A 17,996-nucleotide genomic window follows, 5' to 3' on the forward strand; every position below is an offset into this window, starting at 1 on the left:
TTATATTTATCTTAAGATGTTTTAATTTGCTCTTTTTTAATTTTTTAATACTTTGTAAACATGCATGCTAGTTTAACTCAATCTAAACAGAACATTTAGAACAAGTTTAGATCTCCATAATGATTATGCCTTTAGTGTTTTCCCTTGGTAATTATTTAAAAGAAATAACATTTTATTAATAGAATCTTAGAGTGGTTGTAAATGAATTGGTGATAAATGCAAAAAAAACAGATTCACATTTCTTTCAGTGTTTAAATTAAATCTAAAAATCAAATAAAATATGAATTTCATTCATAAATGAATTTTATGAATCTTATGCCTTTTCACATACTTAAATATTTTAATACAATCTGATAGGCAATCAGTAAATTCTTTCTGTTCATACAGTACATCTGCGAAGAAATATTGACTCTGTTCCTTTATTTTATGATGTAACATGTTCCTCAAGATGTAGAAAAATCTGGAGAAATTTACTTTTTAGCAAGATTTTCTTGGTCATAGCACACAATTCCCACCTTTAAAAAAAAAACTTTGTACATGGGCATAACATGGAGCAATGAAGAAATTCAGTAAAATCGAGGTTAACCATACTTCAGCAAGACCTTATTGGAATCCACACCTGGAATCAGTTCAGCAAATAAATTGATGGAACTCATACTTCAATGTGCAATTTCTAAAATCAGCAATTCTAAATTGTCTGATTTTATATCTTTATTTAAACTAAACATACACACATATACATACAAACCCATATAAAATGAAGGAATGTACTCCCGAACGGTAATATTCCTCTATTGCTCAATTAAGATCCATTTTTATATGTGTGACTGTAAGTTTTAAGAATAGAAAGTCTAAGTTGGGTTTACCGGTTTATTTTCTCCCTGGGAAAAAAATACCCCTGCTCACACTCGTGGCAGTCCTGCTGAGACCATCAACTTCCTCGAGTCATTTCTAACAAGCCAACATAGTTGCACTCATCAGCTATTTTACAGAATTTCATACTTACAAATATATCCTGTGGAGTGGTCCACCATGCTGAATTTTATTTCCTCTTTGTTATGATCCTTTTGAAACTGGGTTCTGAAATTTCATGAGACACCCAGCATTTTATTTTTCCTGGCATAAAACGACCTTCCTGGCTCTATAATTACCTTCTATGGCACTCTGGCCTCAGTATGAATGTTCTGTTTTTACAGACACATATCTATGCAAAGAGAAGTTTTGTTGAATATGAAAAATAGTGCTGTGGGCCTGTGATGCATTGCTGATGAAGAGGTTTTATCTAATATTATCGGAGCATAGGAAATTGTCAGATGACTGGAAGCCGTAGCTTCCCCATGAGATCTTCAACGTAATAGTCAAAACTTTGTCTTCCCAAAGAATTCATGTTTCTAGTTTTAGAAAATGTATGGCCTAAAGTAAAATGCCCTTTTAGAAAAGACAGAGAGCTGAGGACAAATAAGTAAACTCCCACTGCAAACACTTGCTATTGAATTGTTGAAATATTAAAATCAACCTGTTTAGAATAATCAAATGACTAAGGATTTGTTTTAAAAAAATTCTGGTCAGACCTTTCTAGGTCCTCTCACTGGTCCTCTATGGCAGTTTTGGCACTTTGCATCATTCTTCAGCTAAAATCCCTGTTAAAATCTGGATTGAGCATAGTGCTTCAAATGAGCTCTAATGAGTGTAAAATATGGTGAGATTATCTAAACCAACCGTGGGTGTGTGTGTGTGTGTGTGTGTGTGTGTGTGTGTGTGTTTTGGGGGTTCCGGAATAAAATAGGAAAGATCAAAATGTGTTTGATAGAATGTTTCTTAAAATATTTAGGAGACTGATGAAGTAGAACATTATTATTTATATTTAGGGATTTTGAGGCTCAAACCCAGGGAAATTGAATGTATCAAACCTAAGAGATAAGAAACCAGAATAAGGCAAATGAGAAAGCCAGAAGTTGAGTAGCTGTGGCCATGTTGTGGGAAGTAAGAGCAGGGTTTGGACAATTCAGTTGGATCTGTATTGTTTACTGATAGGGCCCATTTTCACTAGTTGCTGGTTGTCCAAATTTCCGTCTACGTCTCAGAAAATATGGATGCTGGGATGCTGTATCTTTTCAGGAAATCTCCAATCTAGTTGTTAAATCTCCTCTGCCCCCAAGATGATTTGTTTCTTGGGATTCAGGAGTGTTTCCTCCTTCTCATGGGTTGGAAGCAAGGAGCTAGCTGGGAAATTCTGGAAGTTATACCCTATAGGAGTAAAAATTGCAAAGCCTACAGATGACATTAATCATGAACATCTTCCTACAGAATAAATATTGAATATCAAAAAGGGCTCAGAAACAAAGAAACTGTGGACCAATGAGTTTCGGGGGGGAGGCAGAAGGTAGTCCTGGGGCATTCTAGTACAAGGTGTAGATGCTTGTGCCTCCCTCCCCCCCGCCACTTCCTTTCTGATCAAACTTAGGGTCACTTTTTCACAGAGTTATATCCTCAGTTCTTTTATTTATTTTTTTTTTTTAAATTTTGAGATACAATCTCACTAAGTTGCTGAGGCTGGCTTTGAACTTGTAATCCTCCTGCCTCAGCCTCCTCAGTCAATGGTATTACAGGAGAGCACCACTGCACCCAGCTTGTAGCAAATTTCTAAGCATTTTTGGTTTCCCTGAGATAGAGGTAAAGTTCAGTTAATGGAGTCAGAGCAATGTGGTCCTTGGTATACAGCTGAATAGGACTGATTCAGGGATGTGGGGTTAGGGAATGGAACAGGATCCTTGTGTATTTGCTGGCATGGCTTGGGAATACCCTCTATTTGGAGATCCCATTTTTCTAATAAATTACAATCCACTTACTCTTGAACACTTTCCCTCTATTTCTATTTCAGCCAATTCCAAAGTAATAAAACTTCAAATGCTCACAATTAAAGAATATTTAATATTTTATATGTTTAAAATCCCGCATGAATTTCACAAGAACAGAATAATGAAACATTAGAAATTAGGATCTGCCATTTATCTCTTCTCCTAGTGTCGCTACTAGGTGGTGGTTGGTTGCTTGTGAAATCGGCCTGATGTTTACAGCACATTCTCTTGATATCATATGGTTGTTGCCCTTTGCTCATAGGGCGGCATTTTTCAATATATTCTAGAAGCAAGATCAGTTGTTAGACACTGGTGAATTTTAGTGAAATGTATCCAGTTGAAATGTGTCAGTGTGGGAGGAAGATGAGAATAAGCTCCTGCTTTCCTTGAACTCTAGGTCTGTGTCTGCTGGACTTGCTGTTTACAGATCCCTCCTTTTGGGTCTTCTTCCCAGGTGTTATATTTGCAGAACAACCTCTGCCTGTCTTTGCAGACTGGGTACCTACATGGTAAGAGTGGCTTAAGCTCTGCAACCCATAACTTGACCCATCTTCTGTCCTTGTCCCCTCTGGCTGGATTCCCCGTTGAAACAATGTAACATGGGCTTCTGGTTTGTGTGAACCCAAAATAGTGGTAATGTAAATTAGATTACTGGGTGCTCAACACTGTTGACAGCAAAAAATGGGCTTAAATAGCAATTATAGCTAGCAACCAGTTTTGTCTGCATTTACTCAAATGACTTGCTTTTAATTATAAATCCTGCCATTCTATAAGGATTATTCACTAACTCCCTATCATCCTTCATTTCCTTTGGCAGTTGCTCTAAAACATTCTTGTGGCCTTCCCAGGAAGTCGGTACTGTAATACTCTGAGGTTTCAGATCTCCAGCATGGAACTGAAAAGGAACAATGATCCTACCTAGTTTCCATTTTCTCCCATGCACTTAGTAGACCTCTCTATCCTTTCCAACCGGATTTCAAGGGATCTAGTTAGGATTTCATTATTTTCCTCTGATGTATTTAAGGCAACGCTAACATAGTTAGAAAAGTGGTGTTCTTTTCATGGGGAAAAAAAACAAAACCTTAGTCACTTAATTTGGACTGATTTATTAGTTTTTTTAAAAAAATAACATTCTATGTGTATTTGTAGGTCTACTTGTATGTCTACTAAGGTTTTTTTTTTTTTTTGTAACATTCACATTGTTTAAACTGTGGGGTGCTCTGAGGATTGGGTTGAGGGTGCAAGTCTTTGAAGAAGATTAGCATTGATTTTTCAGGTGGCCTGGGTGCCACCAGGTACCACACTGGACTGATGTGTTATTTTCTTGCCTTGGGTTCCTGGATCACACAGGTAAGGTAAATTTAAATTAGAAACCCAGGAAAGCCCAGGCCTGGTATTGTGCTAAAAGATACGTATTTCCTTGTCAGCAGTTGGTACAGATAACTAGTTTTTCCTGTCTACTCTTTCACTGAAGCTGGGGAAGTTTAAGGGTCTCTGGCTCAGTTTATGACAACCTGACATCATGTTTTCCGACATGCAAACAAGAACTCTAGATAACTAAGAATTGTAAATGTTGAACTCAGCTGCAGTAAATGCTAGGTTGTTATTCTGGTTTAGGATTCCCTTTGGTGTTTCTCTCTCTCTCTCTCTCTCTCTCTCTCTCTCTCTCTCTCTCTCTTTAGGTTTCTCTTACTTTTTTTTTGCAAATTTGACTATGCATTTAAAGGGTGATATTGTTCCTTTTTCCCCTAGTATTTCCAAGTATCTAGTGGAGAGGTCTTTCAAGATATGTCTTGCCTCCTCTGCTCCATGTTTTATTTTGTGTGAAAGAATGCTATATATTTTTAGATAAAAACCAAGTGCAATGACATATCAAGGAATTTGGGACTTCAGCATTTCCTTGTCAGCCATGGATAGACAGCACCATTATTATCTTTTTTTAAGTGAGGGATGCCTCTATTTAGAAGTATTCAAGTGCAAAGCTGAGGTATGTTGGGTTTCAAATCACCTAATCAAAATATAGTCCTTATTCTCTATATAAGTCCGTTCCTTTTTACTGTGTCCAAAAGAGAACAAAGCAGAACAAACTTTTGCCACATTTCCTGCTTTTTTTCCCCCCTCCTTTATCAGAGAGTTTGGGATGACTTTTCTGCAGATCATTCATTACTTTAAAAAAAAATGTTGACTTAATCTTTAAACAGATCTGTCCCCAGGGCAGTGGTGAATGGTGACAGATACACCTGCATCCCACCCATTCATGGATGGTCTCCAGTGACTCAGGAAAGTCGATGGCTAGGTTGTGACTCAGAGGAAAAGGGTAATTTGAGAAGAATAGGTACACCCACCAGCTGGTGGTGGGGCCTAAAGGAGTCTAGAACTCTGGATTAGCCTGTATTTCTTATCTCTCCTTGACCAAAAGGAATTTCCCACTTTTCTCATACATACTTCAACTGCTTATGTGGACACAGCTTTGAGTCTAGCATAGTAGGTACTCAATAAATAATGGAAGAATGAATGCATGCATTCCCTTTCTAGTAAGATTCATCCCAAATAAAACTACCCTTAATTTTCTTTTTAACCATTTTTCACTTACATAAAAATTATGGAATGGAGTTTGGGAAGACGGTGTATATTGTTATGTTTTCCTATGTCTCATATCATCCTCAGGGTTAGTCCTACCTCTTTACTGTAACTTTTACTAACCTATCATTAGTAGACTTTCTAACTATGCATAGTGGAAATACTAAGCTTTGTAAGTATAATTTACACAAATATATATTTTCATAAAGCATGCAAATTTGAACAATGGAGCCCTTGTGACTCTTGTCAAATAAGGAACTAGAGTGAAACACAGAGTAAATGTTTATCTTTGGGATCTAAAAGAAAAAAAAAACTGTATCTTACAACCCCTGGAAGGACATGATATACAATAAGGGTGGACAAACAACTTTAATACTTAGTAAAGGCAAAGAATTTGAAGAAATACCTCAATCCTGGAAACTTTAGAAACCTACTGTAATATACTTTCCTTCATTTAAAAAAAAAAAAAGTACATGATTTTTTTCTTCCTGAAATTTGAATATTTGGGGAGTTGCTTTAGTAACTCTAAAACTAGTACATCAAATAAATGCTTTTTTTAATACAAAAAAAGTATTCTTAAGACATTTTTATATGAAAGAACAGTAAGTTTGCTCACAGAAAATTATATCCAAAGGAGAATGAAGAGGGATCATAATTATAACAGGGATAACTCTGGAGGGCCAGAACCATGTAAGACATTCTGAATGTACAGCATGAAACCAGCAGAGATTATGGAGTGATTATTTTTTAAATAGATGAAGGTGAGAAAAAGAGAATAATGGGAATAGAACAATGGGAACACAGAGGTATGAGGTTTTTTTTTTTTTTGAGAAATTCTCATTTTTGGGAAAAATACGGAAGGTTATTAAACACAAACCTTAATTTTTCTCAAACATGTCTTCAAACACTGCAGAAAATTATATCTAATAAAACATGAAACTTATTTAACTTTTTTGAAAAATTCCAATTGTCCTGAGTAATTCAGGAAAATGACATTCCATGCCCCTCAGCCCCCAACCCCATCAGTGGGGATTTTTCCCATCTTATTGCTTTTTCAAGGGAGTAGGCAGAAGATAAATAGAAATGTGAAATTTATATCAGTAGTTTGCTATCCTGAATTCTTTGCTGAACATTTTTGTGAAGGCAGCTTTGACAATAAGGGAGATATTTTTATGTTTAAATATTCGTTGTCTGTGTTGAAAGTAGAAGATTTTGTACCAGAAACTGCTTTTGTTTATCCCTTTTTAAGTAGAAATTTCATCACCGGCATTTAGAATTTAAGAAAATTTAGATAATCCGGTTCAAAGTTTTCATTTAATTGAAGAAAAGAAACTGCATTGCCTTGGAGAACACAGAAGTTGTGGCAGAGCTGAAGATAAGCCCAGACAGCCCAACCCTGAGAACTTGGCACTTTGGCCATGACGTTCAAATCTCTCATTCACATTCTGTTTGACTTCTGGGTGAAAGTCAAAGAATCATAGAAGTCTTATCTTTTCCGTGTGTCAGTATGTCTATTCTCCTCTCTTTTCCAGAAAGACAAGTGATAACAGTTCTGTGGTGACATGGATTCTGCCCATTCTGGCTGTATTATATTCATTATAATTAATTTACTCCATATGATGGCCCTGCCTTGTCCACTTGAGTGTTATTAACATGATCTCTACTGAGTTGAATGACTGTTCTGCTTGTAAATCATTTATTTGGCTCAGATGAGTAAATTTGGGTATCGATCTTAAAGGGAACATAATTCATGCTGCCTACTATTGGAATATAATAAAACACCTGACAGAAAATATAGTGTAAGGGATGATTATTATTATTGAAAAACAAAGATTTATTTTACAAAAGATTTCTTTAGTGGGGTTGGGGGGAGCAGAGAGAATCTCATGAAAATAGAAGACAGACCAGCAGAACAGAGAGAGGGAACCAGAGGAAAGGAACAGGGAGGTCCTTGGGCACAAAATTGACCAAACTATATTGTTACATTCTATGCATGCAAAAATATGTATTAATAAAATTCTACATAGTATACTCATACAAAATAATTTCTCTTTAAGTTCTGATTTAGTTTATGATTATTATTTTAAAAATAGGCTATATAGCAAAATACATCTGAATTTGATGAAAGTGAAAGATGCTCAAACTTTTCTAAACAACTCTAGCAATTCAAAACACTAGTTATATCTGGTAATATAAACAATAACATACTTAACAATGTATTTCTAATTTTATTTTTATTCTCTGCCATGGGCCAGGGTTGTTTGGTAGGACGAATGATATTATCTGCAGATTGGAAACAGATTTAAATTGCTTAAACGCAAAGCCTAGAAATACCCTTGAGAATTAAACATGCCTGAGAAAAGGGGGTCAGAAAAATATTACACAACAGTGGTAATTAAGGAATATTCCACTTAGGTCTGTTTTAAGTCAAACACTGTTCCAAATTGACCATGTGGCTTTATTTTTAGGCTGTAGCTTATTGATTCAGGATGTAGCCTCTGCTAACTGGTAGAGTGTCTCTTAACCTACAGATGTGCTTTTGGTTCCAGATACTGAAAAATAAAAAATTTTTGTCTGTTATCCTGGAGAAAAGAAACCAATTGTTCTGCTGAAGAATCTTTGTCCCGGATGAAGTCCTATTTCTAAGTAGATCAGATGCAAGGTTATTTGAGAGATTGAGATTCACACAGTCCACAGGCACAGAGTTTCCCTGGCCAGTTAGTAATAAACTAGTTCATAAAAATGCAGCTTCGATTTTAGAAGTCATACTTGAATGGGAATGTGAGAATTAGACTCCCCAGGTAACACGTGTAATAATTAGTTTGGTGAATTCATTTGTTGACAGTCGGCTTCTGAGGAAAAAACTAGAAAATGTCAATAGTCTATAATATAAACCTCTGGAACCAAAGGACTGGTGAAAAATCAATGGAAATTATTTCTGGTTATTTTTTTCCTGGCTGATGAAGACAAACTAAGTATATAACTGTAGAGGAGTTTAGGACTCAGGAGGAAGAGACACTGGTGTGGCTCCATAAACATGTGGCATGTATCATGTTTGCATAGAGCTCAGAAGTTGGTTTCAGTATGCTTTTGTTGCTACCTTAAAATTACTAAATTTTTTTTGTTAATAAAGGGCATCTTAATTTTCACTGTGCATTAGGTTTCACAAATTATTTAACTAATATTTCTGAAAGGAGACATAAAAGGTCAGGGGAGAGATATTAGAAAGCAAATTTTGTGGATACTTCAATTTGTGTTGTGGAAAATTCTGTTATCCTATTACAGGGTTTAGAGAAAAGTCATTTCAATCAGTTGAATACATTTTTATTGTGTGAAATGTCAGGAGGGCATTTGATGTGAAGTTGCAGAGTAGAGAGGCCATGTAGTGTGGCTGATAGTGATGTTCTGGGTAGAACAAAGGACAGCACTGAATCTCACCTGGTGGAGGTGGTGAGGGGCTGGGGTCTTAGGACAAGCCCAGTAACAGCAGCCAGGTGAGAAAGCCATACAGTGGTTATCAAAGTTGCTTGGGCAGTGGCAGTTGACCAGATTAAGAAATCTGATGAATACATAGAATTCAGAGGGTTACATTTTCCTGTGCTCACTGGTGCTGGGAGAGTAAGTCACTTGACTTTCAGTATTTCAGATGACTTATCAATGATTTTTCTTACTAGCTGCTTTCAAACAACAGACAGTTATTATATGATAGCATCTGTCTAGTGTTCTGTGCCCCTAGGAGATAAGTTCTTTATCAATCAGTACAGTAGCCTGCTCTTTTCAGCAGAAAGTTTCTACTTTGCAGAAACTACAAATTTGAGGTCTGGAAGAGTAGACTAGGAGTGTTTAAGAGTTGAAGTGTTCTAGTTGGCAGTTCTCTAGGAGATGTGGCAAATGTAGTAAACCACCATCCCACAAACGCTCGATGCATTATCTAGTTATTTGCTCAGAAATTTAAGAATGGGGATATTTGGTGTCTCAGATATTGCATCTCTCAGATATCGGACACGAGTCCTGTTTAATCTAAAGAATTCATAAAAATGACATTCTGTGAGCTTATGGGCCATTGCAAGCAATTTGAGTTGACTCAAAGATTTAAATGACGAAATGGCAAGAGAAGGCTAATGAAAGGCCCAGCCAAGTGTGTGGAGCCCTTTAGTGACCAGGTCCACAGCTGGATCAGGGCTTCTCCTGTATCACACATGACTTCCAGACAGGTTCCTCAAGGCGGTTTGAGGCATTCTATACTACAGATGTCTCCAAGGGTGTGATGGAATCTTTATTAATCAGAGTAATAATGAGAACAGCCACCATTAGTATCTGCAATGTGCACAGTGAACTAGCAGCTATGCCCAACCCTTTCAACAATCTCAAGAGGCAGTTCTTATTATCTTCATATTTTTTTTTCAGAAGAGGAAATTGAGACAGTGTCACATGGTTCTTAATGAGATAGGCTTTAGGATTTCTTCAACCCTCCAGCAGTTTCTGGCAACTATTTATCTCTGAGCAGCTTCTGGCTCGGTTAGGGGAGCATTTCTATTTGAGCAATTACAAGGGTATTTATTTTACAAACTTTAGTCTTAATGTGCACTATGAATCCAGTAATAGTCCTATGTTGATACTTTAGAGATGACTTGAAATTCTGTATACATATATCATGGTTGTAAATAAGCCAAGGAAAATCAATTAAAAAGATATTTTCCTTTGTATTATTTCAATTAGTTGATACTTAACTTCACTATTTTATTTCTAGTTGGTGACTTTGAAAACTTAATTTACTCTGCATGATCATCTCTCGCAGTTGGATAATGCAGTCACCCACAAAGAAAGCAAGCAGGAGGAAAGGAAAAAACACAAGATTGCTACTTTCATGGAAATATAATGGCAACTCATGCATATTTGCCAACTCTCTGGAAGACATACTCGAAGTATTTTGATTATAAAACAAGGCAGTATTTTAAATCACCTTAAGCAGAACTGACAAGAAATCAAAGGACATCTAATAAAAGGTTTTCCTAAGTTGTACTTGCCCAAGATATTCAGAGTTTAAATGGAAGGGGGAAAACAGTTAAAACACCCATATTCCTCCCTCCCCTGGGTGCAGAGAACAGAAGAGTGGAGATAAGAAGAGCATAGTCAATGGCAATCTGGGGAAGGGCTTTTGGACTTGGTGTCCCACCTTTGAAGCTGTTCGCTAATTCTGTTCAGAGACAGAGGACATGGCACCCGGAAATCAGCTCAAGGCCTCTGTTACCGTTGTTATTCATGTTAAGCAGCAAAGACATTAGACTTCATTTACCTAAGCTCATGTTATCCACCTGCTGTAACGTTCATGGTCTGCTAAGATTGCTGCAAGTAAACCTGAGTGTAAAAATTGCCCACAGGTTCCTGTTTGACAAGTGGCATGCTGGTTTCTCATCACTCCCCAGAGGCCACTTATAATGAAAAATAGGTCTTGTGAGCTTTGAAATTTTTCCATTCACAACCCTGTATGTCTTTTATTATATTGCCTTTTAAAATTAGCATGCTATTTTAGAAAATGAAGAAAACACACCATGGGCATCTGCTTTGCAGAAACTACTAATCGGTCCCTGTCGCTTCACATAGTCTTGTTATTACCCAAAATAGGAAAATATGCAAATTCATGACACATGTATTGATTTTAATTTATCCAGAGGCTCTTCTGTATAGCTAAGGAATGAATATCTGCCTGTAGATTTGATTCCTGTAGAATCCACATGTTTGTGCTTGTGGACTCCTTACATTATGTCAGCACCAGATCATCAAATAGATTTTATTGTTAGTATTGACTATACTTTGTGAATATCAAGATTTAGAATTTATAAAAGTGAAACATTCTAATTTCATTGTTGTGCCTCCTTTGTAAAGTCCTCTGTACTTCTGCATTACTATTTATCACAGGAAGCTGCATTTGCATGTTGAATTATCTGCCTTTTCCACTAGATTTCAAACTGTTTGTCTTTCCTTGTCTGTCTCATTCATTGTTAGGTCCTCAGAAAAAAATAGTGTATCGTCCTCAGTAGGTGCAATAAATTATTATTATTATCACAAGTACTGTCAAGAGTGCCTTAACACATTTTCTCATGTAATCTTCCCAATAATCATAGGAGTTCGTTACTTTGATCTTCATATTAGTGGTAAGGAATCTAAACCTCAGATAGGGTAATCAGTATGTTTAGATCCTGCAACAGAACTACCTCATTCAGAAATGGGTCTATGTGGATACAAAGGAGGAATATCTTATTTACAATACCACTGCCTTGTGTATCAGAAGGTAAAATATTTTACAAATCACTCCAGATGCAGATGAACACTTGCAATAATGAGAGATTTGTAAATTTGTAGATTTTGGGAAAGTGGGATTGGAAGAAGAGGTGCATCCTCTTCAAAATTTGTGTAGAGAAGTTCCGTTCATTGATTATAAATGCTTCTTGCTCCTTACACAAATAAACTAAATAAGGCCTGTCACTGTTGCTGCCATTGAATTTGATGTCATACTTGGGTAGTGTTGTTATAGATAAGAATGGCCTAAGCATTTCTATTTGATTTAATTGATATGACTGAGCACATTGCAATTTTGAGATTGATATTGGGTAGGTTGGGATTTGGGGCAGAACAGAGAACACAAGATAGTATAATATACCTGTTATTGTCACAAACTGACAGTGCAGCAAGAAATAAGATAGGTAAATACATTACTATATAATAAAGAGAACACAATGTAGCTGAAGTTTTATAATCTGTAGAGGACCTACAAGGGCTAAGAAATTATATCTGGTTGGTGATGTTAGATATAAATTATGGAAGGGGTAGCCCTGGCAGGGTCCTTGAAAGATGGGCAAGATTTAACAGTTTTATGCGCAGGATGTTTGAAGGTAAATAAAGATGTTGTCTCTGCTGTTAAGAATAGTAAGTCTCATTAGTAGAGAAGAACATTGAATATTGATAGGTCAGAGAAGAGTAGACTAGAGAAAGCAATTAAGATATAATTATGCAAGGTAACATTAGAAAAGGAATACGTGACGTTGCTAGAGAAGCAGTAAAAGTGTTAAAGGACTTTTAGACTGAATTAATTTGGTTGTTAAAAGTTTGCTCCAAGAAAGGACCCAAAGGGACTTTCAGAGAGTTGTAGGAAACTGACTTAATTAATATGAGTCCTCTTTTAAGTGACTTCAGTTTTCACAGGGAGTTAGGGTGCTTTGAGCAGGAAGCCCACAAGGTCTGGAAAGGGAAAGGATTCTTCCCTGAACAGTGGAGTGGGTCATTGTAACAATCACCAGAATTGGCAAAGACGATGCTGGAAGCATTTGTGTTGGATTATGTTGAAATCACGTCAGAGACTGTGAATAATTCAAACCACTCTAGAGGGAAGTTTGTTTTCCCTTCTTGCAATACACATCTGACTCTGGCATGGAAAACCTTTTCCTAGTTAAATTTTGCTTCATTTCCCATATAAGATTTGTCACAGTAAATAATCCTTTCTTAAATGGCAATATCCTGTACGTAAAATGTAGTGCGAGCTGTCTGAACATTAGGCGAGTGGTCCTGTTAAGGGATTAATCAGCTCTACCTTAGATGAAGACCATAAAACAAAATAAAGTCACGCACGTAATCAAACACTAGGAATGTTTCCATGGCAAGGACGACACTTTTGCTAATAGAAGGAAAATGGGATGTTAAAGATGGTAATCAGCGGCACTATAGCAACAGCTCTTTTTAGAGCTCTTTCTCCATTTGCCTCTCAATGTTTGCCAGCTCCATGTTGCTGACTGTCAAAATACAAAGCATATAGCTATACATTTCTGTTAAAAGTGATCAAGTTATTAACAGCTTTCTTGAAGTTATTTATATACCATAAACTTCACCCACTTTATTGTAAAATTTAGTGATGTTAGTAAATATATAGAATTATGCAGCCACCACCACAATTCAAGTTAGAATATAACCACCACTCTCAAAATATCCCACATGTCCACATTTACATTTGCCAGCCCCAGAAAACCACAGACTTCCTTCTCTCTATATAAATTTGCCTTCATCATATAAATTTGGGCATGGGTGGGGGCAAAATTCAACCCATGATATCCAATAACAGTAAATAGTCACATGAGAATAGACCAAGCACTGATCTGTGAGTTTTACAAATACTAGCTCACTCATTGCTCACAATATAAGATGGACATTATTAATATCCTCATTCTGTACATTAAAAAAACGGAAGCACAGAAAGGTCACATAGCTATCAAGCGGTGAATTGTGCACTAGAACCCAGTCTGACCAGCTCCAATGTGCATATACTCTCAAACCCCAAAGCACATGGCACCACCTCCTAGATATCCAAACTTGTCCAAATGAGGACTATGAAATGTAAAATTCATTGATACTGAAGAGTCTCTGACCCTAATGCCCTAGAATAGCTTCACGAGGGGACTATTACCTTCTTGGCAGAGAAATACAGATTCAGAATAGTCTTTCGTTTTTATTAAAAAGAAAATATGTTAACCTAGATGAATTGACTCATTATAATACTTTATATTAGGTTGAACCTGTCTTTTTATAAAGAAAAAAAAAGGGAGCATGTTGATTATCTTATGTGGTTCAAGCTAATACATTGACCAGTCAGCTTCTGAGACTTGCTTCTGAAGACATCCGAGGCACAACACATCATTTCACTGGAAATTTCTTTTCCTCCTCCCACTCCATTCTCTGCCACCCCCACTTTTGGGCAGCCAGGCTTGCAACATTCAACCCCTCAGGGAGGGATAACACAAAATCCGCAGAGAGCAAAACCAATAGGAACAAAATGCAAGTATTGACTTTTATGTTCTGATGTAAGCATTTGAACTTCAGAGAGATTTTTGAGGACAAGTAGAAAGTTTTCCCCTTTTCTGGGATTAAATAAAGATTCCTAGTACCACAGGAGGAAAGAAGCCTGAGTAGCACAGAATCTTCTTTTCTGAGGGGTTAGACTAGTTACTAAGCAGGGACTGTGCTTCCTGCCCCAGGCCAAGCCTGGAAGGGGGGATTGGGAGGGAGAAGAGTTCTCTATGTTGATTAGTTACACATAGTCACTCATGAGTGCGCGTGCATACACACTCACTCACACACCCACCCACCCACCCCAAAATTCTGTAGTCTTCTTGGGACCACATATCTCAAATTGCATTGTGGCCATGTCTCATTGGCTTCTTTCTTAGTAAATCTAACTTTACTGATAAAGAAAATAAATTTACTTTAGAAAATGGAAAATTTTTGCACCCTTGAGTTAGAGTTCTGAATTTTTAAATCTTAAATTAAGCTCTTTTTATTTTTACACTAAATAAATGGTTCCAGCTTTTTAAATAGACAACAGTTGCTAAGGACTGAGGGTTCAATATTTCTAAGAAATATATTGATAATATATAGATAAATAAGACACAAAGTGGAAAAAACTTAAGGATATTATTTTAAGTTATTTTTTTCTGGCAAAAGTAATGTAGAGAAATGTTGAACTTTAACATTATTAGGGATGGAAAAAGGTCATGGATATAAATCTACAGATCAAATAAATATTAAACACAATAGGAATACTCTGGCTACAGGGAATAAATGGTCATATTTCTGCAAAAAATGTAACTTACCTGCTAATTCAAAAATGAATAGAAAATTTGAATAGATCTGTAACTATTATAGCAAATGCATGCTGTAATATTTTCAACCTTTGAATGAAAGGTTGAAAATCTTTATCTCTCCATGCATGTGCTCATTTCCCTGAATAATCTTCACTCACACAAACACATAAACCCAGCCCCAGGTAACTTGAGGTGAGTCTTACTAAACTTGCAAGGAACAGATAATCTTCTTCTTCTTTTTTAATCAAGTTGGGTACTTCAAATATGCCCATTAGCCACTAGATGTCATCACATGCTATTATAATTAAAAGCCAGTATAATCTTGTAGAAAGAATCACTAGCAAAGTTTTTGCTGAAATATTAATGACACTTTCATAAAACTAAATGCATAATTCTATTGATTTTTCATCCCTGAGATTTTGTAGCTAAGTTTTACATAGAAATATTAATTAGAAATAGATTCATGAAGTTATTTTCATAATCCATGAAGCAGGAATTATAACTGTAGTACTAAAGATTTAGTGACTAAAACAGTATCTGGTCAATGTTAAATAATGATAGCATTTATCCCAACTTTGTATTCCACTTGGCATGCTGCTTATTCACAGGAGAGGGCAGTTTGAGGGAAGACCCAGGTTCTGCACTGAATGGTGGTTTTGTTTCAGTGTGGAGGAGGAATGTACTGGAGATGGTTCTGTAGGAACTGCTACTTTGGTGCTTGAGGGACACATGAATTGGGCCTGGCTCTCTGCAGCCAACCATGCACATATTTTCTCCTGCACTAATTTTCTCTTGTTTGTTGCACTGTTTTCAAACCTATATGAAAATTTGTTTTCTCTAAGTGAAATATTAATTTTCTTTTCACTGAGAATGCTGTTAAGGAATTTTTAAAATAGAACCCCCCAGTGAGAGTGGAAAGAGGTTGCAGCTGCAGTCTGTTCCCAAGGGCAGCCATCCTGTGGGATTTACTAGCATCATGAGATGCCTGGAGACTGGGGTGTGGGCAATGCCAGTAGCAGTGCCAGTGTCCAGGAGTGGCTATGATGGCATGTGTGTGGCCAGTTTTGCTGCAGAATCTGAGATGGGCTTTCCAAACTCTGAGCCTCCTAGAGAGTATGAGGACTAACCGGTAGCCTTCTAATACATAAGTTCTTTCTATGCTTAATTAGATTTTTTTTTTTAGGGAGGGATTATTTTTGCTACAACAAAGAATTCTGACTTACCTACTGCCAGCTTTCAGTGCAGAAAACCATTAATGCCTACACTGTGATAAAATAAGGGTCATCCCCCTTTTGAGCTTGCTAAATTATTGCAGATTTCCTCTTTGCTACCAAATAGCAGTAGAGCAAGGTGGTGGTGGTGGTGGTGGTGATAGTGGTGGTGGTGATGTTGGTGTGCATATTTGCCAACAGGGGAGATATCTGCTATTAGAGACCATTAACCAAGATCCCATCCTTGGTAGTTAATTATTTAAGTGCTTTATCTTTTCTTTACCCTTCTGAACAGCACACAGCACAAGTCACAGCATCTCTGGCCAAGGGAATGCCAATTTTTATGTAGAACAGTGGATGAACACAAATATGTGGGAGAAAGAGTGTTAACTACTTATCCTTCAGCAGGATTTAGGTTCCAAAATCTTCTATGCCTGTTGGAGACCTATTCTACTTATCAAAAGCATCGGAGTCTCAGACCTTAAATTAAAATATCTCACTTCAGGTGCTACTTAGCACGATTTACATATTCATCCTCTTATTATAGGAACCAGAGGTGTGTTCCAGAGCATTTTGGTTAAGAGCATTTTGATTAAGAACAGTAGGATATACCAGACTGTTATATCAAAGTACAGACATTTATTTGCTAGGCATCTCCAGTATGGGTTCCTTAAATTTACAGAAAAATAAAATTTTAATTACACAAGTGATATTTAAAACTGTTTTCTTTCTGAAAAGTAAATAATTACAAAGAAGTCTAAATAAAACTGCTTGGCACCTCTTCAGCACTGGATTTCCATACCTACCTGGTGGTAAAATTTTCACTCCCTGCTGTCAGACCGATCTGAGAGCTTATACTTATTTTTCATTCTCCCTGAAAAGCTCTAACCATAAATATAGAAAACTCATCTGTTCACTTCCTCCAGGTACCAGTGTAATTTATTTTATTTCATTTTAAAAAAAATTATATATGACAGTGGAATGCATTACAATTCTTATTACACATATAAAGTACATTTTTTCATATCTCTGGTTGTATACAAAGTATATTCATACCAATTTGTGTCCTCATACTTGTATTTTGGATAATGATGACCATCACATTCCACCATCATTTCTAACCCCGTGCCTTCTCCCTTTTCCTCCCACCCCTCTGCCCTATCTATAGTTCCTCTATTCCTCCCATGCTCTCCCTCCCTACCCCACTATGAGTCAGCCTCCTTATATCAGAGAGAACATTTAGCATTTGTTTTTTGGGGATTGGCTAACTTCACTTAACATTACCTTCTTCAGCTCCAACCACTTACCTGCAAAGGCCATGATTTTATTCTCTTTTATTGCTGAGTATAATATTCTATTGTGTAATTTTGATAATATGTGCTACATTTTTTAAATAAATTCATCTACTGAAGGACATCTAGGTTGGTTCCACAATTTAACTATTGTGAATTGTGCTGTTATAAACATTGATGTGGCTGTGTCCCTAGAATATGCTGTTTTTAAGTCCTTTGTGTATAGACCAAGCAGAGAGATAGCTGGGTCAAGTGGTGGTTTCATTCCCAGTTTTCCAAGGAATCTCCATACTGCTTTCCATATTGGCTGCACCAATTTGGTCCCACCAGCAGTGTATGAGTGTACCTATTTCCCCACATCCTCGCCAACACTTATTGTTGTTTGTCTTCATAATAGCCACCATTTTGACTGGAGTGAGTTGAAAT

At 36.7% G+C, this 17,996-nt stretch overlaps 1 long non-coding RNA gene across 1 annotated transcript in view; it reads left to right on the top strand.

Annotated features, from left to right (window-relative positions):
* The window catches only part of LOC139707842 (uncharacterized), a 262,953-nt gene that overhangs the window by 6,074 nt on the left and 238,883 nt on the right, over positions 1 to 17,996 (top strand). The gene's annotated exons all lie outside the window — the stretch shown is intronic.

Source organism: Marmota flaviventris, chromosome 12 (assembly GCF_047511675.1).
Source record: "Marmota flaviventris isolate mMarFla1 chromosome 12, mMarFla1.hap1, whole genome shotgun sequence".
Taxonomy (NCBI): Eukaryota; Metazoa; Chordata; class Mammalia; order Rodentia; family Sciuridae; genus Marmota; species Marmota flaviventris.